Source organism: Dicentrarchus labrax, unplaced genomic scaffold, assembly GCF_905237075.1.
Source record: "Dicentrarchus labrax unplaced genomic scaffold, dlabrax2021, whole genome shotgun sequence".
Classification (NCBI taxonomy): domain Eukaryota; kingdom Metazoa; phylum Chordata; class Actinopteri; family Moronidae; genus Dicentrarchus; species Dicentrarchus labrax.
In genome coordinates this window covers 52,501-74,279 of record NW_026136977.1, presented here as the reverse complement: position 1 = coordinate 74,279, position 21,779 = coordinate 52,501, and the positions used below count along the sequence as shown (strand labels likewise).

The window sequence follows — 21,779 nt, the reverse complement described above, 5'->3', positions numbered from 1 at the left end:
CACACAGGGGAAGGGTAAAGACAGGAGAACATTGAGAAATGCATCCTTATGGTCATGACTGCAACACATGACAATGGCAATACAGAATTTTATTTGAAGGAATAATAAAACTTTGATAATTTGGTTGAATCCTGCTTAAGGGATGATTTCTGAATTTGGTGTTTTGCAGTTAAAGGTAATTATTTCCCCTTTTACAGATTCACTGTGACAGCTGTTGCAGGTGGTTCCACGTACAGTGCCTGCAAATGGACACAGCAGAGCTGCAAAATACCAAGCATATGGACTGGAGTTTCATTTTGTGACAAAAGTAAACAAATTAGGATTGTGTAGAACTTTTAGTTTAGTGTTTAGTTTTGGATGACTTTATCATCACTTTCTTATAACATGTTATTAAACATTTGTGTGAAATTTTGTCATGATTACTGCATCATTCTTGAAGTATAATTAAAAAGCATCACCCATAGCCAAGAATTATTGAGCAAAGTGTTTTTACAGTCGCTCAAATATGGTCAAATATGCAATCTGCAGGTATAAATATGGGACTTTTATTGTTGAATTTCTCCACATTGGTGCAGTAAAAATGCTTGATATTAAGCATGCTTGTAGTCTTACATGTGCATAAGTCAGACATACCATCCTTAGCCAGGAAATATTAAGCAATATTATTTTACAGTAGCTCAAAAATATGAAAATATGCCACTTGGAGGTACAAATATGGACTTTTGTTCTTACATTTCTCCAAATTGCTGCAGTAAAAATGCTTGATGTTGAGTATACGTGTAGTCTTAGATGTGTAGAAGTCAGATATAACATCCATAGTTAGGAATTATTAAGCAATATGTTTTTACAGTACCTCAAATATGGTCAAATATGCAATCTCCGGAGGCATAAATATGGGACTTTTATTTTGACATTTCTCCACACTGGTGCAGTAAAGATACTCGATATTAGGTGTTTTTATTCATCAGGGGCGCATGGAAACACTTTAATGTAACATATTTTATTTTAATGTTCATAATACCTTTATTTTGAAAACCGGAAGCGAATACGCTGTTTCTCCGCATTTACCGTAATGCTGAGAATACTTATACACTCGAAATTTACGTGCGGCTGATTTGACCACGGAGATCGGACTCACGGCTGGATTGACCGCAGTGCCGAACTGTCCGGCTCAGTGATTGCCGATGGTCGGGACCAAAGGCTCGGTTCGGTTCGTGCTTTATTTTGAAATAAACAATCCGTAGTGCGGCTCATTATCTGTCTCACTGAAACTCACACACACTGAGCAGCAACGTTGGACACAAACACACCCCCTCCTCTCTTTATGTGAGGCTCTCTGTCACAGCACTGCAGGTGTAACGGAGTTAATGATCCCTCTTGCCATCACTCGGCACAGAATGTCCTTATTTTACTATATCAGTTGTTTAATATTGTTTATAATTCACTCTAATGAGTATCCACTGGGACTGTGTGTAACATGAGCGCCCTCTGCTGGGGCCCCTGCAGACCTGAGCGGTGCAACCCGTGTATCGTTACTGTCTCCGTGGTAAGTTATGTGTAAATAAGCTCCGCTAAAAATACTATAAAATAAGTTCGTTTTTCTTGATGAAAGTAATATTTTTCCATTTAACATGTTTGAGAGAATCTTCAGAATTATTGTAAAACCTTTCTGTGATTATATTACTATGTTTTTGAGTCATTAAGGCTCATCATGTTGTGTGTTTTGCTAGTTAAAATGTAAGTTCTGATCTCCGTGGTATAGACTGTTTAACAGTTAGCTCAGTTAATGGTTTCTATGTTTCAGCAGTGTTGGAGCTTCTTACTAGAAGAGTGGAAGAGTGAGAGACTGTATGTGCTTCTGTTGTTATCAGGTACACATTTCAATTTATTCATATGATGCATCTTGACCAGTCTGCACTATGCTGTCCAACAGCCCAAGAGGAAAGGTGGAGCAGAGAGGATGAGGCTTAAAGCTAAAAGCACTGACCACAGATCAGCTCAGTGCTGTAACATAACTGATGTTTGTCAGTGAGGGAGCAGTCAGACATTAAACACTAGTGGAGACAACAGACACACAACCAGAGCCTATCCAGCTCTATGAGGAGGGTAGATCCACTTTGTGGAAGCTGATGGGATAAACTGACTTAATAAAACTAATGTTTTAAGTTGTAACAAAGAATAGTGCAGTTTTAGAATTAGTTTTATAATTTAATAATATATGTTGGGGGCTCCTGGTGAGCTCAGTGAGTAGAGCTGGCTGAGTCCTTGCTGCAGCAGCTCAGGGTTCGAATCCGACCTGCGGCCCTTTGCTGTCTGTCATCCTCTCTCTCTGTCCCCCTTTCCTGTCTCTCTACAGCTATCTCTATCATAAAGGCAATAAAAGCCCCAAAAAATACTTTAAAATAATAACATTATTATATATTGTATGTAGAGTTGTAAAGAAAGTAATTCCCCCAGGGATTATTAAAGTATTTCTGATTGTGATTCTCATTGTGATGACAGTGGTGGACAGCAGCAGTGAAGAGTTCATCAGGAACATCATTTCAGTTCTGTGATTAGAGTACAGGTTGTTGCAGAAACTTTTATTTTGTAGTAAAGAAACAGAGAGTGTGTGTGTGTGTGTGTGCATGTGGAGCCTTTTCTTTATTATCTTACACTCTAACATCAGCAGGCTCCCAACCTCACTCACTCTTGGTGTTTTGCATTAATCGGGTGGTGGTGGTCTGGGATGGGATCAAACTCCCGGCCACACAGAATGACACCTTATTAAACAGTTCATATTATTATAATGCTCTACTGGTAATATTTACACTTATTGATCTCTTTCAGTCCCTCTACCTACAATAAAGGTCTGTCTGTCCACAGGGAGAGACACTGTGTCTCAGAGGAGCTCTCTGTGGTTGGCTGAGAGGAATGGTGGGGGCGGAGCTTTGATCTACCCCGACCCCACCGAACTGCTGCAGGACCCCCGACGCCTCGGACTGAACATGCACACCGCCGTGTCCAAACATGTAACACACACACACACACACACACACACACACACACACACACGTCCATGTCGCACTGCTCCTAACCAATCACAATCTCCATCTGTGTCGTCCAATCACAGGTCCACCTGGGGTCAGGTGACCCTTTCACCCCCGGCTTTCCCTCCTTCAATCACACTCAGTTCCCGTCCATCCAGTCCTCGGGCCTGCCCCTCATCCCAGCCCTCCCAATCAGTGCCACTGTGGCCACCAAGCTGCTCAGGTGAGCCCCGCCCCCCTCAGGTTACCTGCCCAGGTGTTCTTGTGACCTCACTGTGTTTCTCTGTGTCTCAGCCAGCTGTCAGGTCCGTCCTGTCCTCCGTCATGGCGGGGTCGGCTGCCGTATGTGCGCTGCGTGGTCGGCCCGGAGTTCAGCTCCGGCCGCAGAGTCAAGATGTCGGTCCACAACGTGATGACGCCGGTCCTGCTCAACAACATCTTCTCCTCTCTGGAGGGCCGGGTCGAGCCAGGTACTCACTGACTGGAGAGAGAGATTCACACACTGTATGAGTGGATCAATAAAAACCACTTCATCTCTCCGTCAGACCAGTACATCATACTGGGAGCTCAGAGGGACTCGTTGAGTCCAGGAGCTGTGAAGTCTGGAGTTGGAACAGCAATCCTCCTGGAGCTGGCTCGAACGTTCTCAGCCATGGTGAAGAACGGTAAGACTCACCTGGATATACATATACACAGTATATATACTGTATATTTACTGTATATGTACTGTTTATATATGTAAACTATGGTTGGAATGATGTCAGTAGTTTTGTCAGTGTTAGTATGTGAGGCAGTAACAGTTTGCTGTTCGTCAGTTGGGATGCTGGAGAGTTTGGGAACGTAGGAGCTACTGAATGGTTGGAGGTTCGTCCAATCAGAGAGCATGTTACACACCACACAGGAGGAAGAATTTAACTAATGAATATTATAACATCTCCTGCCACCCTTATGCAGATGACACACAACTCTACATAAAAGTTTCACCACATTACTACAGTCCCTTAGACTGGACAAAAAGACCTGTATCCACAAAGATCCAATGGTATACAAGTTTATGGATCTGTATCCAGATCTGTATATTATATCATATTATATTATATTATATTATATTATATTATATCATCAATAAAATCTCTAATCTTCTGCATACTGTCCATATCTCATACATATAAAGTAGTGGATGTGCCTGAATGTTTTACAACTCACCTTGAATCCATGACATTAAAAACTTTTACTATTTTTTTTTTTTACTATTGATTCAATTTCGAAAATCAAATCAAAATCAGCTCACCACCTCCCTAAAAACATAGCTAGAAAGACCTTGTGGTTGCCATAGTAATGCAGTAACCTTTGACCTCTGTTTGCCAGAGTTACCTGTCCATGCTCCACCTGAAGGCTGTAGCTTACTTCAGTCTGGACCAGGCTATCATGGGTAACACACAGCTCTCAGCCAATCACAGGAGACCTTCTGTATTGGACCAAATAAACAGCTGTCTGTCTGTCTGTCTGTCTGTCTGTCTGCAGGTGATGATGTCCTGTCGGCCTACACCAGTCCTCTGCTGGACGACCTGCTGGATGCTGCAGTCGGACAGGTGAACATGTTACTGATGTGTGTGATTATATATGTTAATATATTTCAGTCTGTGGTACTGAGCGCCCTCTTATTGAGTACCGCCCCCTCTGGTGAGCAAACAAGGTCTGAACCTCAGTATTATTTCTGAGGCGTGTACAGTTAAAGTCGTGACTTACTGTAGAATAACGTTGCTTTGAGCTTTGATACGTATCCCCAAACTCTCACTGCCATGTTCAGTCTTTGTCCTCAGTATTATGTTTTTGTTATTTTCACTTTACGATTATAATTTAATGGCAAAAAATTTATAAAACTCACATCGCAACATTAGAAAAGCTGCCATGAAACAATGCACTTTAGGCCACAACGATCCTAAAAAAAGCTGCGTCTTAAAAAACAAAAATTAATGTAATGATCAATGAAAAAAGAACACCTTTAGATATTTCTACTCAGTGCTTTACTAATGTTCAAGAGTTTAAATATCTTTATATATAATAATATCAGATATAAGCAAATATTAATATATGTGATTGTGATAAATCAGCAGATATTTATATGGATGGATGTGATTTCATATGAAGTCTTCTGCTGTTGTTTGATTGATGTTTTAATGTGTGTGTGTGTGTGTGTGTGTGTGTGTGTGTGTGTGTGTGTGTGTGTGTGTGTGTGTGTGAGGTTGAACATCCTAAACAGCCAGGCAGAGAGAGAGGGAGACAGCGTTCATTCTTACTGTCTGATTCCACACAGCGGTCATTCTGTCTGATTCCACACAGCGTTCATTCTTACTGTCTGATTCCACACAGCGTTCATTCTTACTGTCTGATTCCACACAGCGTTCATTCTTACTGTCTGATTCCACACAGCGTTCATTCTTACTGTCTGATTCCACACAGCGGTCATTCTTACTGTCTGATTCCACACAGCGTTCATTCTTACTGTCTGATTCCACACAGCGGTCATTCTTACTGTCTGATTCCACACAGCGGTCATTCTTACTGTCTGATTCCACACAGCGTTCATTCTGACTGTCTGATTCCACACAGCGGTCATTCTTACTGTCTGATTCCACACAGCGTTCATTCTTACTGTCTGATTCCACACAGCGTTCATTCTCACTGTCTGATTCCACACAGCGGTCATTCTGTCTGATTCCACACAGCGTTCATTCTTACTGTCTGATTCCACACAGCGTTCATTCTCACTGTCTGATTCCACACAGCGTTCATTCTTACTGTCTGATTCCACACAGCGTTCATTCTGACTGTCTGATTCCACACAGCGGTCATTCTTACTGTCTGATTCCACACAGCGGTCATTCTTACTGTCTGATTCCACACAGCGTTCATTCTTGCTGTCTGATTCCACACAGCGGTCATTCTTACTGTCTGATTCCACACAGCGTTCATTCTTACTGTCTGATTCCACACAGCGTTCATTCTGACTGTCTGATTCCACACAGCGGTCATTCTTACTGTCTGATTCCACACAGCGGTCATTCTGACTGTCTGATTCCACACAGCGTTCATTCTGACTGTCTGATTCCACACAGCGTTCATTCTTACTGTCTGATTCCACACAGCGTTCATTCTTACTGTCTGATTCCACACAGCGTTCATTCTTACTGTCTGATTCCACAGCGTTCATTCTTACTGTCTGATTCCACACAGCGGTCATTCTGTCTGATTCCACACAGCGTTCATTCTTACTGTCTGATTCCACACAGCGTTCATTCTTACTGTCTGATTCCACACAGCGTTCATTCTGACTGTCTGATTCCACACAGCGGTCATTCTTACTGTCTGATTCCACACAGTGGTCATTCTTACTGTCTGATTCCACACAGCGGTCATTCTTACTGTCTGATTCCACACAGCGGTCATTCTTACTGTCTGATTCCACACAGCGGTCATTCTTACTGTCTGATTCCACACAGCGGTCATTCTTACTGTCTGATTCCACACAGCGGTCATTCTGTCTGATTCCACACAGTGTTCATTCTTACTGTCTGATTCCACACAGTGTTCATTCTTACTGTCTGATTCCACACAGCGTTCATTCTTACTGTTTGATTCCACACAGCGGTCATTCTTACTGTCTGATTCCACACAGCGGTCATTCTTACTGTCTGATTCCACACAGCGGTCATTCTTACTGTCTGATTCCACACAGCGGTCATTCTTACTGTCTGATTCCACACAGCGTTCATTCTTACTGTCTGATTCCACACAGTGTTCATTCTTACTGTCTGATTCCACACAGCGTTCATTCTTACTGTCTGATTCCACACAGCGGTCATTCTTACTGTCTGATTCCACACAGCGTTCATTCTTACTGTCTGATTCCAAACAGTGGTCATTCTGTCTGATTCCACACAGCGTTCATTCTCACTGTCTGATTCCACACAGCGTTCATTCTTACTGTCTGATTCCACACAGCGTTCATTCTTACTGTCTGATTCCACACAGCGTTCATTCTTACTGTCTGATTCCACACAGCGTTCATTCTCACTGTCTGATTCCACACAGCGTTCATTCTCACTGTCTGATTCCACACAGCGTTCATTCTTACTGTCTGATTCCACACAGTGTTCATTCTTACTGTCTGATTCCACACAGCGTTCATTCTTACTGTCTGATTCCACACAGCGTTCATTCTTACTGTCTGATTCCACACAGCGTTCATTCTTACTGTCTGATTCCACACAGCGGTCATTCTTACTGTCTGATTCCACACAGCGTTCATTCTTACTGTCTGATTCCACACAGCGTTCATTCTTACTGTCTGATTCCACACAGCGTTCATTCTTACTGTCTGATTCCACACAGCGGTCATTCTTACTGTCTGATTCCACACAGCGGTCATTCTTACTGTCTGATTCCACACAGCGTTCATTCTTACTGTCTGATTCCACACAGCGTTCATTCTGTCTGATTCCACACAGCGTTCATTCTGTCTGATTCCACACAGCGTTCATTCTTACTGTCTGATTCCACACAGCGGTCATTCTTACTGTCTGATTCCACACAGCGTTCATTCTTACTGTCTGATTCCACACAGCGTTCATTCTGTCTGATTCCACACAGTGGTCATTCTGTCTGATTCCACACAGCGTTCATTCTTACTGTCTGATTCCACACAGCGTTCATTCTTACTGTCTGATTCCACACAGCGTTCATTCTTACTGTCTGATTCCACACAGCGTTCATTCTCACTGTCTGATTCCACACAGCGTTCATTCTCACTGTCTGATTCCACACAGCGTTCATTCTCACTGTCTGATTCCACACAGCGTTCATTCTTACTGTCTGATTCCACACAGTGTTCATTCTTACTGTCTGATTCCACACAGCGTTCATTCTTACTGTCTGATTCCACACAGCGTTCATTCTTACTGTCTGATTCCACACAGTGTTCATTCTTACTGTCTGATTCCACACAGTGTTCATTCTTACTGTCTGATTCCACACAGCGTTCATTCTTACTGTCTGATTCCACACAGCGTTCATTCTGTCTGATTCCACACAGCGTTCATTCTTACTGTCTGATTCCACACAGCGTTCATTCTTACTGTTTGATTCCACACAGCGGTCATTCTTACTGTCTGATTCCACACAGCGGTCATTCTTACTGTCTGATTCCACACAGCGGTCATTCTTACTGTCTGATTCCACACAGCGGTCATTCTTACTGTCTGATTCCACACAGCGTTCATTCTTACTGTCTGATTCCACACAGCGGTCATTCTTACTGTCTGATTCCACACAGCGTTCATTCTGACTGTCTGATTCCACACAGCGTTCATTCTTACTGTCTGATTCCACACAGCGTTCATTCTCACTGTCTGATTCCACACAGTGTTAATTATTAGTCTGATTCCACACAGCGTTCATTCTTACTGTCTGATTCCACACAGCGTTCATTCTGACTGTCTGATTCCACACAGCGGTCATTCTGTCTGATTCCACACAGCGTTCATTCTCACCGTCTGATTCCACACAGCGTTCATTCTTACTGTCTGATTCCACACAGCTTTCATTCTTACTGTCTGATTCCACACAGCGGTCATTCTTACTGTCTGATTCCACACAGCGGTCATTCTTACTGTCTGATTCCACACAGCGTTCATTCTTACTGTCTGATTCCTCACAGCGTTCATTCTTACTGTCTGATTCCACACAGTGTTCATTCTTACTGTCTGATTCCACACAGCGTTCATTCTTACTGTCTGATTCCACACAGTGGTCATTCTGTCTGATTCCACACAGCGTTCATTCTTACTGTCTGATTCCACACAGCGTTCATTTTTACTGTCTGATTCCACACAGCGTTCATTCTTACTGTCTGATTCCACACAGCGTTCATTCTTACTGTCTGATTCCACACAGCGTTCATTCTTACTGTCTGATTCCACACAGCGTTCATTCTGTCTGATTCCACACAGCGTTCATTCTTACTGTCTGATTCCACACAGCGTTCATTCTTACTGTCTGATTCTACACAGCGTTCATTCTTTCTGTCTGATTCCACACAGCGTTCATTCTGTCTGATTCCACACAGCGTTCATTCTTACTGTCTGATTCCACACAGCGTTCATTCTTACTGTCTGATTCCACACAGCGTTCATTCTCACTGTCTGATTCCACACAGCGTTCATTCTCACTGTCTGATTCCACACAGCGTTCATTCTCACTGTCTGATTCCACACAGCGCTCATTCTTACTGTCTGATTCCACACAGCGTTCATTCTTACTGTCTGATTCCACACAGCGTTCATTCTTACTGTCTGATTCCACACAGCGTTCATTCTTACTGTCTGATTCCACACAGCGTTCATTCTTACTGTCTGATTCCACACAGCGTTCATTCTTACGTCCTCATTAACGTTTGCTCTCACAAACATTTAAAACTCCACTAACAGTTCAATTCCAATCAGAGTCGAACTTTTAGCTGCAGGACTGAAGAACATCTGTGTAAAGATTCTGAGCTCAGTTTTGGTCTCCTCCAATAAGAAACTGTACTTTTTCTTTTATTTGTGGCAGCTATTGCATGACCTTTGACCTTAAACAACAATACAACTTCACCCCTCCTTACTTATATATCTCATTATATATTAAATACTATGTGGTCTCACTACCCATACACACAATACACACTACACACAATACACACAGTACACACAATACACACAATACACACACTGATACACACAATACACACACTGATACACACTGACACACACTGATACACACACACACACACACACACACACACACACACACACACACGTGTGGAGCTCTCACACAGACTTTTATTGTGGAGGGTGTTTCCTCTGCAGCAGCCTGATCAATATGTGTATCAATCATTGATTATCAGTAATAGTTAATAAACTGGGAACTGTTTTTATCTTTTATGGTTCAATGACACAGTTACAGTAACTCCGCCCCCTAGAGCTGTAACAGGATCAATACGTACTGGCTGCTCGCATCACTGGTTCTCTACTGGTTCTCTGCTGGTTCTCTACTGGTTCTCTACTGGTTCTCTGCTGGTTCTCTACTGGTTCTCTGCTGGTTCTCTACTGGTTCTCTGCTGGTTCTCCTCTGGTTCTCTACTGGTTCTCTACTGGTTTTCTGCTGGTTCTCCTCTGGTTCTCTACTGGTTCTCTACTGGTTCTCTGCTGGTTCTCTACTGGTTTTCTGCTGGTTCTCCTCTGGTTCTCTGCTGGTTCTCTACTGGTTCTCTACTGGTTCTCTGCTGGTTCTCTACTGGTTTTCTGCTGGTTCTCCTCTGGTTCTCTGCTGGTTCTCCTCTGGTTCTCTGCTGGTTCTCCTCTGGTTCTCCTCTGGTTCTCTGCTGGTTCTCTGCTGGTTCTCCTCTGGTTCTCTGCTGGTTCTCTGCTGGTTCTCCTCTGGTTCTCTGCTGGTTCTCTGCTGGTTCTCCTCTGGTTCTCCAGTTATTACAACTGTTTCTTTACTGCGTTTGTTATTAGCTGCAGCCTTCGCTAGCTAAAGTATGACGTCAACATCCAACACCCAAAACCCCATAGAGACTGTGTCTGTCCCCCGACCACCGAAATTATTTAAAGAAATAAAAACAAGAGGAGTTCAACATAAAAATCTAATAAAAATTAAAACCAACTCCTCAGTAGCACAAAATAAGAGAATGAAATGTGGGCTGTTAAATATCAGGTCTCTGTCCTCTAAAGCTGTTTTAGTGAATGAATTAATATCAGATTATGATATTGATTTACTTTGTCTTACTGAGACCTGGTTGTCCCACGAGAAGTATGTTAGCCTAAATGAATCCACCCCCCAGTCATATTAATACTCACATTCCTCGAGACACAGGCCGAGGAGGTGGAGTGGCAGCCATATATGATTCGAGCGTTTTAATGGACCCTAAACCTAAACTAAATTATAATTCATTTGAAAGCCTTGTTCTTAGTCTTTCTCACCCAAACTGGAAAACACTGCAGCCAGTCCTATTTGTTATAGTGTACCGCGCTCCTGGACCGTACTCTGATTTTATATCTGAATTCTCAGAGTTTTTATCAAGTTTAGTCCTTAAATCAGATAAAGTAATTATTGTAGGTGATTTTAATATTCATGTGGATGTTAACAATGACAGCCTTGGTAATGCATTTATATCATTAATAGACTCAATTGGCTTCTGTCAGAGTGTAAATAAACCAACTCATTGTTTTAATCACACTCTTGACCTTGTTCTATCATATGGCATTGATATTGAACATTTAATAGTCTTCCCACATAATCCTTTCCTATCTGACCATTATTGAATAACTTTTGAATACCTACTATTAGATTATAAGCCATTAGGCAAAACTTCCTACAGCAGATGTTTATCTGACAGTGCTGTAGCTAAATTTAAGGAGGAGATTCCTTCAGTGTTTAATTCAATGCCATGTCTGAATTTAACAGAGTCCTATAATGACTTTAGTCCCTCTGAAATTGATAATCTTGTCGACAGTGCTGCAGGCTCACTACGATCAACATTAGACTCTATCGCTCCTATAAAAAGGAAATTATTAAAACATAGGAGACTAGCACCGTGGTATAACCACCAAACCCGCCAGTTAAAACAAATAGCTAGGAAATCTGAAAGGAAATGGCGCTCTTCCAAATTATCAGAATATCGCTCAATTTGGCAAGATAATCTTAAAATTTATAGAAAGGCCCTCCTTTGTGCCCCGATGCCCCTCCCCCCAAACCAGTTTCTCTCCAACCTGGTGGTCTATTGCTGCTTTCCATTTGTCTCGTGAACTCAGAACCCGAGTTGTTCTGCCGCGAGAACGTGACGTCATTGTCTGGCTTGTACCACTTCTAGCGTTCCAGTTTGTCTTTGGGCATTACGAGTCGGAAAGAAGTGCAGCAGCTGTGTTGTTATTGATTGTGGATCTTCTAAACAAGCTCAATGTGAAATTATAAAGTTTTTCTACACAAACACAAACATTTCAAGTAATTCCGTTATTGCAAGTCTTACATTTCAATATTATTTTGCCATTTTCGCCTATTTCAATTTGAACAAGTGCTGTGGCGTTTGTCTCGAGCCTCCAGGAGCCACCAGGGGCCCCCAGGGGCCACCGGGGGCAGTGGCAGGCTAGTGTTATTGTTAGCTACATTAGCCTATTTAGCAAACCAGCTCGAAAACAAAACTTTACATTGTGTTGAACTCACAGCAACACCGTGCAATGTATAAATTGGTGACCGGACTAAAGCAGCAATGTAAACAGTGTAAGAGCATTTAAAATTGACATTAAAACGACCAACGTAGTACAAATACAAAGAAAATACATTTTAATATGGGCGCTGCCATCTTTGTTTTGCGTGTTGTACGTGCCCCCCCGTTTAGCTTGGGGTACCCTGAGGAACCCCGAGCTAAACGGCTGAAATTCCGACCAAAAAGGGGTGTGTCTCTGTGAAATCTCGCGAGATAGCTGCAAGATTTACACTTTCCAACTCGGGTTCCGAGTTCACGAGACAAATGGAAAGCAGCATTAAACTCAATCAGGATTTGGTCACAATTTAGAAGACACCTCAAACTGCAGACAACATCTATTCACTCTCCCATCAAGAATAATTATAACTTCCTCTCTCTCTGACTCAACCTTTAGGATTTAGCACTCAAAGGGCCTTAAATCCATCTCCAATCTATATGTGGATGGCAAACTTGGATCATTTGCACGACTCTCCGAATTATTTAATTTACCAAAGTGTCACTTTTTTAGGTGTCTCCAGCTTAGGCACTTAAACTGGTACATTCTTCTTCCCCTTGTGCTCGACACAGCTTAATACAACTCCCTGATGTGAATCCTTCATGTGCTCGCTGTAAAGGCCAACCAGCAGATCACATACACATGATCTGGTTCTGCCCAGACTCAGCACATTTTGGGTCAACAAAAAGATATTACTCCTAACCCCATATGTGCACTATTTGGATTCACCCTGAAACCCACTCCCTCAAAGGCAAAGCTTGCACAGTCAGAGCATTCACATCCCTGATTGCAAGACGTCTCATTCTTCTTTCTTGGAAGGAGGAAACATCTCCCAGCTTTCAAAGATGGAGATGAAAGATACCATGTACTTTCTGACACTGGAGAAAATCAGATAGACCCTCAAAGGCTCCCTGCAAACCTTTAGGGAGATATGGATCCTTTCCTAGAGTATTATGAGGATTTACCAATACCATTAAATGAAATACCAATATCAGCATAAATATAAAATTAATGGTAATTATGCTGTACAGATGAATTAGTGAGGGCAATAGTATGTTATCCTCTTTATTTTTGATGTTTCTGAAATTTTCTGATTTTTTCTGATTTTTTTCTCATACTTTCTGATCTTTTCTTTTTATGATTTAAAACATTTTTTATTTTATTATTTCAACAACACAATAATAACAACAGTCTCCCCCCCCCATTACTCCATCAATGTAAACAACACACAGTTCATTTTCAAAAAGTTAACTTTACATGCCATAGACAAATTAAGAGTTGCCCATCTCTCAACATCAAAAGAAATTTATTGTAATAATGGATCAAAATTAACTTTGATCAGATCTTTCAGCTGTCTAGGAAATGGGATACCCAGATACATGATACCTTGCTGAGGCCACTGAAATACACCTGGGTGGAAGGCAGTGGAGGGGCAATAAGCTGTTAAAGGGAGTGCCTCAGACTTGGACCAGTTCAGCCTGTAGCCAGAGTATTTGGAAAATGAGTTTATGATACTAAGAAGACATGGTATAGATCTGCTGGGGTTGGACACCAGTAATAAAATGTCATCGGCGTAAAACATCAATTTATGTGCCATCCCACCTACAGTGACACCCGGGAAGTCAGTAGCCCCACGTATAGCTGCTGCAAGAGGCTCAATTGCTAAACAGAAGAGCAAAGGAGACAGGGGCGAACCCTGCCTGGTTCCTCTGCCCAACATAAAATAATCCGAGACCAGCCCATTAGTCTGCACTGCTGCTTCTGGGTCCTTATATAATACATGAATCCATTTTATAAAGGCAATACCAAATCCAAACTCCTCTAAAATTTTGAATAGATACCCCCATTCCACCATGTCGAACGCCTTTTCGGTGTCGAGAGAGATTGCTTCTACTGTCGACTGGGCGTCAGACACCGACCACATGACATCAACAAGGCGTCTAATATTATCTGAGGAGCTACGACCACAAACGAATCCAACTTGATCAGTATGGATCAATGACTTAATTACACTGTCTAATCGGTTTGCTAAAATTTTTGAAATTATCTTAACATCTATTTGCATTAATGAAATAGGCCGGTAATTCTTGCACTCATCCAAATCTTTACCTTTCTTAGGAACTAGACTAATAAGGGCCTGTCTCAGAGTTGGTGGTAGTATACCCCTCTCCAGCGCTTCCTTATACACCTCTAGTAAAGGTGCAGCTAGCTCTGTCGCAAAGCTCTTAAAAAATTCCCCAGTAAAGCCGTCGGGCCCCGGTGCTTTACTTGAAGGTTAAGCCTTGATTACCCCTTTAATCTCCTCAACAATAATATCTAAGTCTAGAGAATCCCTCTGTTCATCTGTCAATTTTGGAAGTCCTAGTGGTTCTATAAACTTATGAATGTCTTCTTCACTAGAGGTAGATGTCGAACTATAGAGATTACTATAAAATTCTTTAAAGGCCTGATTAATATCTACAGTTGCAGTAAGCAGGTCCCCGACCGGCGACTTAACAGCAGGAATAGTGGAGGCCAACTCCCTCTGTTTTATATAACTGGCAAGCAACTTTCCTGCTTTGTCTCCTGACTCAAAATATGTTTGTCTAGCCCTAAATAAATTAAATTCAACCTTTTGGGTTATTGTATTATTATACTGATATTTTAACTTGTCAGTTTTCTCATGCCGTCCTGTGTCACTTGTTGCTTCAACTCTGTTTCAGACCGTTTAATTATATTTTCCAATTCTAGCAACTCCCATGTTTTACTTTTCTTATGGTATGATGTGTGTGTGATAATACGTCCCCTAATCACAGCCTTTAGGGCCTCCCATGCAACACCCGCGGATGATACAGAATGCCAATTGATCTCCAAATAATTATGTAGTTCTGTCCTGAGCCACTCTACATTTACAGGGTCCTACAGAACTGACGAGTTCAGACGCCATCTATAGGACTTTCTTCCCTCGCTCTGGGGTAATAGGTCCAAGCCAACCCAAGCATGGTCGGAAATAAGAATATTCCCTATTTCACAGTCCATAGCAGAGGAGGAGAGTGTTTTGGATATTAGAAAAAAATCTATTCGGCTGTAGGTCTTACTGGTGAAAAAAATGTGTAATCCCTACCAGAGGGGTTCATAATCCTCCAAATATCTATCAATCCCAAAGATTTGCAAATTCTCTGCAATGTCACAGAAGCCTTTGGCACTTGATGCAACCCTGCCCCACTGTGGTCCAGAACTGGATCCATTAGAAGGTTAAAATCTCCTCCCAGAACAACAGCGTGATCCCCAGCAGTTTGTAACTTCATTTCAAGACAAATAAAAAAAATTGTATCATCCAGATTAGGTGCGTATATGTTGGCCAAGATTAGCTTCTGCGACTGTATTTCAGCCAGTACAATAATCATCCTTCCCAAATGATCCTTAATTTGCTTTAGACATTTAAACTGTAAATGTTTACTAACTAAAATTATAACGCCCTTGCTCTTGCCAGAGCCGATGCTGTAAAAAACATGTCCAACCCCTCCCGCACAGAGCTTCTCAGACTCCTCTTTTGACATGTGTGTTTCCTGGAGAAACACCACGTCATAGTTCTTGTTCTTGAGCATGGTCATGACCTTTTTTCTCTTGACAGGGTTCCCCAGTCCATTTACATTCCAAGTGGAGAGACGCAATAAACCTATTTGTGAAGACATGCCTGCTTACTTAATAACACACAACCATTTATCAAAGGCAGTACCGTTACACAGTGGTGGCGACTAAACACAAACATCCCCATAAAGCTAACAAAATAAAAGAGTGTGCAACTAAACCAGAACTTTGCACATTTAAACCCCCACAGAAGTCCCTCCCTGAATTTGTCGCGCTTCATCTGGGTGGCTCTGGAGAAGTCAGGGAAAAGCATAATATAAGTCTTTTCCCAGCTCAGCTTGCTTTTATTCCTCGCTGCTCGCAACACCGCATCCCGGTCTGACGATCTCAGGAACCTGGCCAGTATTGGTCTGGGTCTGTCTCCGGGTGAGGGTCGCCCGTTCAATCTCTCGTCTCCCCTCTATGTTCAGCAAATTTGGCAACAGCTCCTCCAAAAATCTCACCTCGTCTCCTCCCTCTTTGCCCTCCAGAAAGCCGACGAAGCGCACATTGTTGTGTCTGGAGTGATTCTCCATGTCTTCTAATTTGTCTCATATCTGTCCGACGTCTGTTTTGCTAGCTGGCGGGTTAGCTTGCCACTCCTGCTCGGCTCTTTCCAAGTACTCGACTCGGTCCACTTCATCCATTCTTGTAATTGGGGCTGAGAGTTTAGTTTCTACCGACGTGTTGGTACGACATATCTCTGCCAGCCCCCCCAAGGTCTTCAGAAATCTTTGTTAGTGCTGAGTAAATGTTACTGATATCTTCAGCTATGTCGTTAGCTTGTTGCTGCTCGGGCTCGTCAGCTTCATCTTGACCTTGCATCGTGGCGTCGGCCCCATGCGACCGTAAATGTCGTTTAATATCTCCACAGGCCGCAGACTTCCAAAGTTTCAACATTTCTGCCCCCTGTTTAATTCAATGCTCTGGTGTAAATGTTTAAAATGATGAAGGCAGCAATGCAGTGCGGAGCGCTCTACTCTGTGGCTTCTTCTCACATCGCGTCACGTGACTCACTTTCTGATCTTTTCTGAAATTCTCTGAATTTCTTTAATATTTCCTGATCATTTCTGATATTTTAAAATATTTTCTGATATTTTTTATATTTTTTTATATTTTCTGAAATTATTTTAACTTTTCCTATATTTTCTGATGTTTCCTGATATTTTAATGATATTTTTTGTATATCTTCTGATATTTCTTGATATTTCTGATATTTGAAAATATTTTAATATTTTTGTATATTTTCTGATCTGAAGTTATAATGACTTTCAGTCTTCAGTGCTGATAGAAAGAACATTAGTATTATTTTAAAGTGAATTAGTGATGAGTCTCTCTCACAAACTGCACATCCACAGTAAGTTTACAATACAAACATAGAAATATAGCAAAAATATAATATTACAACAATTAACACACATTTAACTGACCTCTGTCTCACTAGAACAAGTTACCTTCAATAATTAATGAATTATTTGACTTTCTGCTGAAAATCATTTCTTATTATTAACTTTATAATATTCCTGTTTTATAAGCTTCAGTAATCAGAGGATGTCCAATAATATTATCTTCACTATATTATAATATAACAACCACAGACTTTATAATAAATAGGTTAACACAGGTTTAAAGAACTCATCCTGCTTTGAGCCTCTGCAGACACCGTAGTTGAACATGAAGTAGTGTTTGAGGCTTTTAGCGGGAACAGGTCGGTTGTTTAGTCTGAACAACGACACGTTTCATATTGAATAAGTAATAAAGAGTAAGAGCAGCCGTCCGGACTGTGGACATGGAGCTCCTGCAGCGGGTCCTGGATCAGTTCACACCCAGCGGGGAAGCCGTGAGTTTCCGTTGGTAGCCTCCACAGCCGACACCGCTCTTGGAAATGTGTCAATTTAATAAAGTTTAGCTCCTGAGCGGCGACAGACACATTAAATAATAACAACAATTATTATTCTACAGTTAGTCATGTGTCCTGTTAACATCGGCTCGTATATGAGCAACTGAATATTAAACACTGCGGAGTTATAAGGATATTAAGCTGCGGTCACACAGTAGATAAACGCTGGGAACTCGTCGGTTAATAAGTGTACTTACGATAGTTTTTATTGATCTTTGTGTTGTTCAATAGTTGTCTGCTGCATTCGGCTCATTGATTATAACTAACCAGCTCTTTATTTTACTGTAGATCAGTCACATATCGATCCTGTAGCTGATTGTAGTTCTATGTTCGTCCTGCAGGAGGCGCTCTGGTTAAAGGACATTTTCACCTTCATCACTGAACACATACAACCTGTGCTCTCTGGCCCCGCCCCCCCGGCTGCTGACGACGTCATCACAGGTGAGTGAGCCAATCAGCTTCCTGCTGTGAGGAATTTAATGAATAAATAATAATAACTGCAGATATTCATTCACTACATTTAATAACTGACTCAACTGATATTTTAAATTAAAGCAGATAACAGCACATTCAGTATTAATAAAGTATTAATAAGTATCTGAATACAAGTTACCACAAATCAAAACAAAGCTTAACAACGACTTTATTAATTAAAGACGATGCAATACATCCAACATGTGACAATATAAGTTAATATAATAACCCATATGAACATAAAAACAACAGAATACAAAGGAGATTTACAGTTCATACAGAAAGTATTCAGTATTTCATTATGTTACAGCCTTATTCCAAAATGGATTCAGTTCATTGTCTTCCTCAAACTTCAACACACAATATCCCATAATGACAACTTCAGACGACGGGTTGTCTCGAGGCACAGATCTGGGGAAGGGTACAGAAACATTTCCAATTGTGTTGTGTTGTTTGAACTTATAATAAGCAGACGAGGCTTATGATAGCTAAGTGATAGCTGCTCTTCACATGCTCCTAACTACTGTGGCATGCTGGGTAATGGAGTTCTTAACCTAATGAACTCATAACATCACACCAATGAGCACAGTGGCCTCCATCATCCGTAAATGGAAGAAGTTTGGAACCACCAGGACTCTTCCTAGAGCTGGCCGTCCCTCTAAACTGAGTGATCGGGGGAGAAGGGCTTTAGTTAGGGAGGTGACCAATAACCCGATGGTCACCCTGACAGAGCTCCAGGGTTCCTCTGTGGAGGGAGGAGTAATATCTGTTTAATATCTGTTTAATGCCTGTTTAATGTCTGTTTAATGTCTGTTTAACGTCTGTTTAATGTCTGTTTAATGTCTGTTTAATGCCTGTTTAATGTCTGTTTAATGCCTGTTTAACGTCTGTTTAACGTCTGTTTAACGCCTGTTTAATGTCTGTTTAATGCCTGTTTAATGTCTGTTTAATGTCTGTTTAATGCCTGTTTAATGTCTGTTTAATGTCTGTTTAATATCTGTTTAATGTCTGTTTAATGTCTGTTTAACGTCTGTTTAACGCCTGTTTAACGTCTGTTTAATGTCTGTTTAATGCCTGTTTAATGTCTGTTTAATGTCTGTTTAATGTCTGTTTAATGCCTGTTTAACGTCTGTTTAATGTCTGTTTAATATCTGTTTAATGTCTGTTTAACGCCTGTTTAACGTCTGTTTAACGCCTGTTTAATGTCTGTTTAATGTCTGTTTAACGTCTGTTTAATGCCGGTTTAATGTCTGTTTAATGCCTGTTTAACGTCTGTTTAACGCCTGTTTAACGCCTGTTTAATGCCTGTTTAATGTCTGTTTAATGCCTGTTTAATATCTGTTTAATGTCTGTTTAACGCCTGTTTAATGCCTGTTTGATGTCTGTTTAATGTCTGTTTAATATCTGTTTAATGTCTGTTTAATGTCTGTTTAATGTCTGTTTAATGTCTGTTTAACGTCTGTTTAACGCCTGTTTAACGTCTGTTTAATATCTGTTTAATGTCTGTTTAACGTCTGTTTAATGTCTGTTTAATGCCTGTTTAATATCTGTTTAATGTCTGTTTAATGTCTGTTTAACGTCTGTTTAATGCCTGTTTAATGTCTGTTTAATGTCTGTTTAATATCTGTTTAATGTCTGTTTAACGCCTGTTTAATGCCTGTTTGATGTCTGTTTAATGTCTGTTTAATATCTGTTTAATGTCTGTTTAATGCCTGTTTAATGCCTGTTTAACGTCTGTTTAACGTCTGTTTAACGTCTGTTTAACGCCTGTTTAATGTCTGTTTAATGTCTGTTTAATGTCTGTTTAATGCCTGTTTAATGTCTGTTTAACGTCTGTTTAACGCCTGTTTAACGTCTGTTTAATGCCTGTTTAATGTCTGTTTAACGTCTGTTTAATGCCTGTTTAATGTCTGTTTAATGTCTGTTTAATATCTGTTTAATGTCTGTTTAACGCCTGTTTAATGCCTGTTTAATGTCTGTTTAATGTCTGTTTAATGTCTGTTTAATGTCTGTTTAATGTCTGTTTAATGTCTGTTTAATGTCTGTTTAATGTCTGTTTAATGCCTGTTTAACGTCTGTTTAATATCTGTTTAATGTCTGTTTAACGTCTGTTTAATGCCTGTTTAATGCCTGTTTAATGTCTGTTTAATGCCTGTTTAATGTCTGTTTAACGCCTGTTTAATGCCTGTTTAATGTCTGTTTAATGTCTGTTTAATGTCTGTTTAATGTCTGTTTAACGCCTGTTTAACGTCTGTTTAACGTCTGTTTAACGTCTGTTTAATGTCTGTTTAACGCCTGTTTAACGCCTGTTTAACGTCTGTTTAACGTCTGTTTAATGTCTGTTTAACGTCTGTTTAATGCCTGTTTAATGCCTGTTTAATGCCTGTTTAACGTCTGTTTAACGTCTGTTTAACGCCTGTTTAACGCCTGTTTAATGTCTGTTTAATGCCTGTTTAATATCTGTTTAATGTCTGTTTAACGTCTGTTTAACGTCTGTTTAACGCCTGTTTAACGTCTGTTTAATGTCTGTTTAATGTCTGTTTAACGCCTGTTTAACGTCTGTTTAATGTCTGTTTAATGTCTGTTTAACGTCTGTTTAATGCCGGTTTAATGCCGGTTTAATGTCTGTTTAATGCCTGTTTAACGTCTGTTTAACGCCTGTTTAATGCCTGTTTAATGTCTGTTTAATGCCTGTTTAATATCTGTTTAATGTCTGTTTAACGCCTGTTTAATGCCTGTTTAATGACTGTTTAATGTCTGTTTAATGCCTGTTTAATGTCTGTTTAACGCCTGTTTAACGCCTGTTTAATGCCTGTTTAATGTCTGTTTAATGCCTGTTTAATATCTGTTTAATGCCTGTTTAATGTCTGTTTAACGCCTGTTTAACGCCTGTTTAATGCCTGTTTAATGTCTGTTTAATGCCTGTTTAATATCTGTTTAATGCCTGTTTAATGTCTGTTTAACGTCTGTTTAACGCCTGTTTAACGTCTGTTTAATATCTGTTTAATGTCTGTTTAACGTCTGTTTAATGTCTGTTTAATGCCTGTTTAATATCTGTTTAATGCCTGTTTAATGTCTGTTTAACGTCTGTTTAATGCCTGTTTAATGTCTGTTTAATGTCTGTTTAATATCTGTTTAATGTCTGTTTAACGCCTGTTTAATGCCTGTTTGATGTCTGTTTAATGTCTGTTTAATATCTGTTTAATGTCTGTTTAATGTCTGTTTAATGCCTGTTTAATGTCTGTTTAACGTCTGTTTAACGCCTGTTTAACGTCTGTTTAATATCTGTTTAATGTCTGTTTAACGTCTGTTTAATGTCTGTTTAATGCCTGTTTAATATCTGTTTAATGCCTGTTTAATGTCTGTTTAACGTCTGTTTAATGCCTGTTTAATGTCTGTTTAATGTCTGTTTAATATCTGTTTAATGTCTTTTTAACGCCTGTTTAACGTCTGTTTAACGTCTGTTTA

The 21,779-nt window shown here is 40.5% G+C and overlaps 1 pseudogene; it reads left to right on the top strand.

Annotated features, from left to right (window-relative positions):
• Positions 1 to 1,090: 1,090 nt before the first annotated feature.
• LOC127360927 (uncharacterized) overlaps positions 1,091 to 21,779 on the top strand; it is a 42,251-nt pseudogene continuing 21,562 nt past the window's right edge.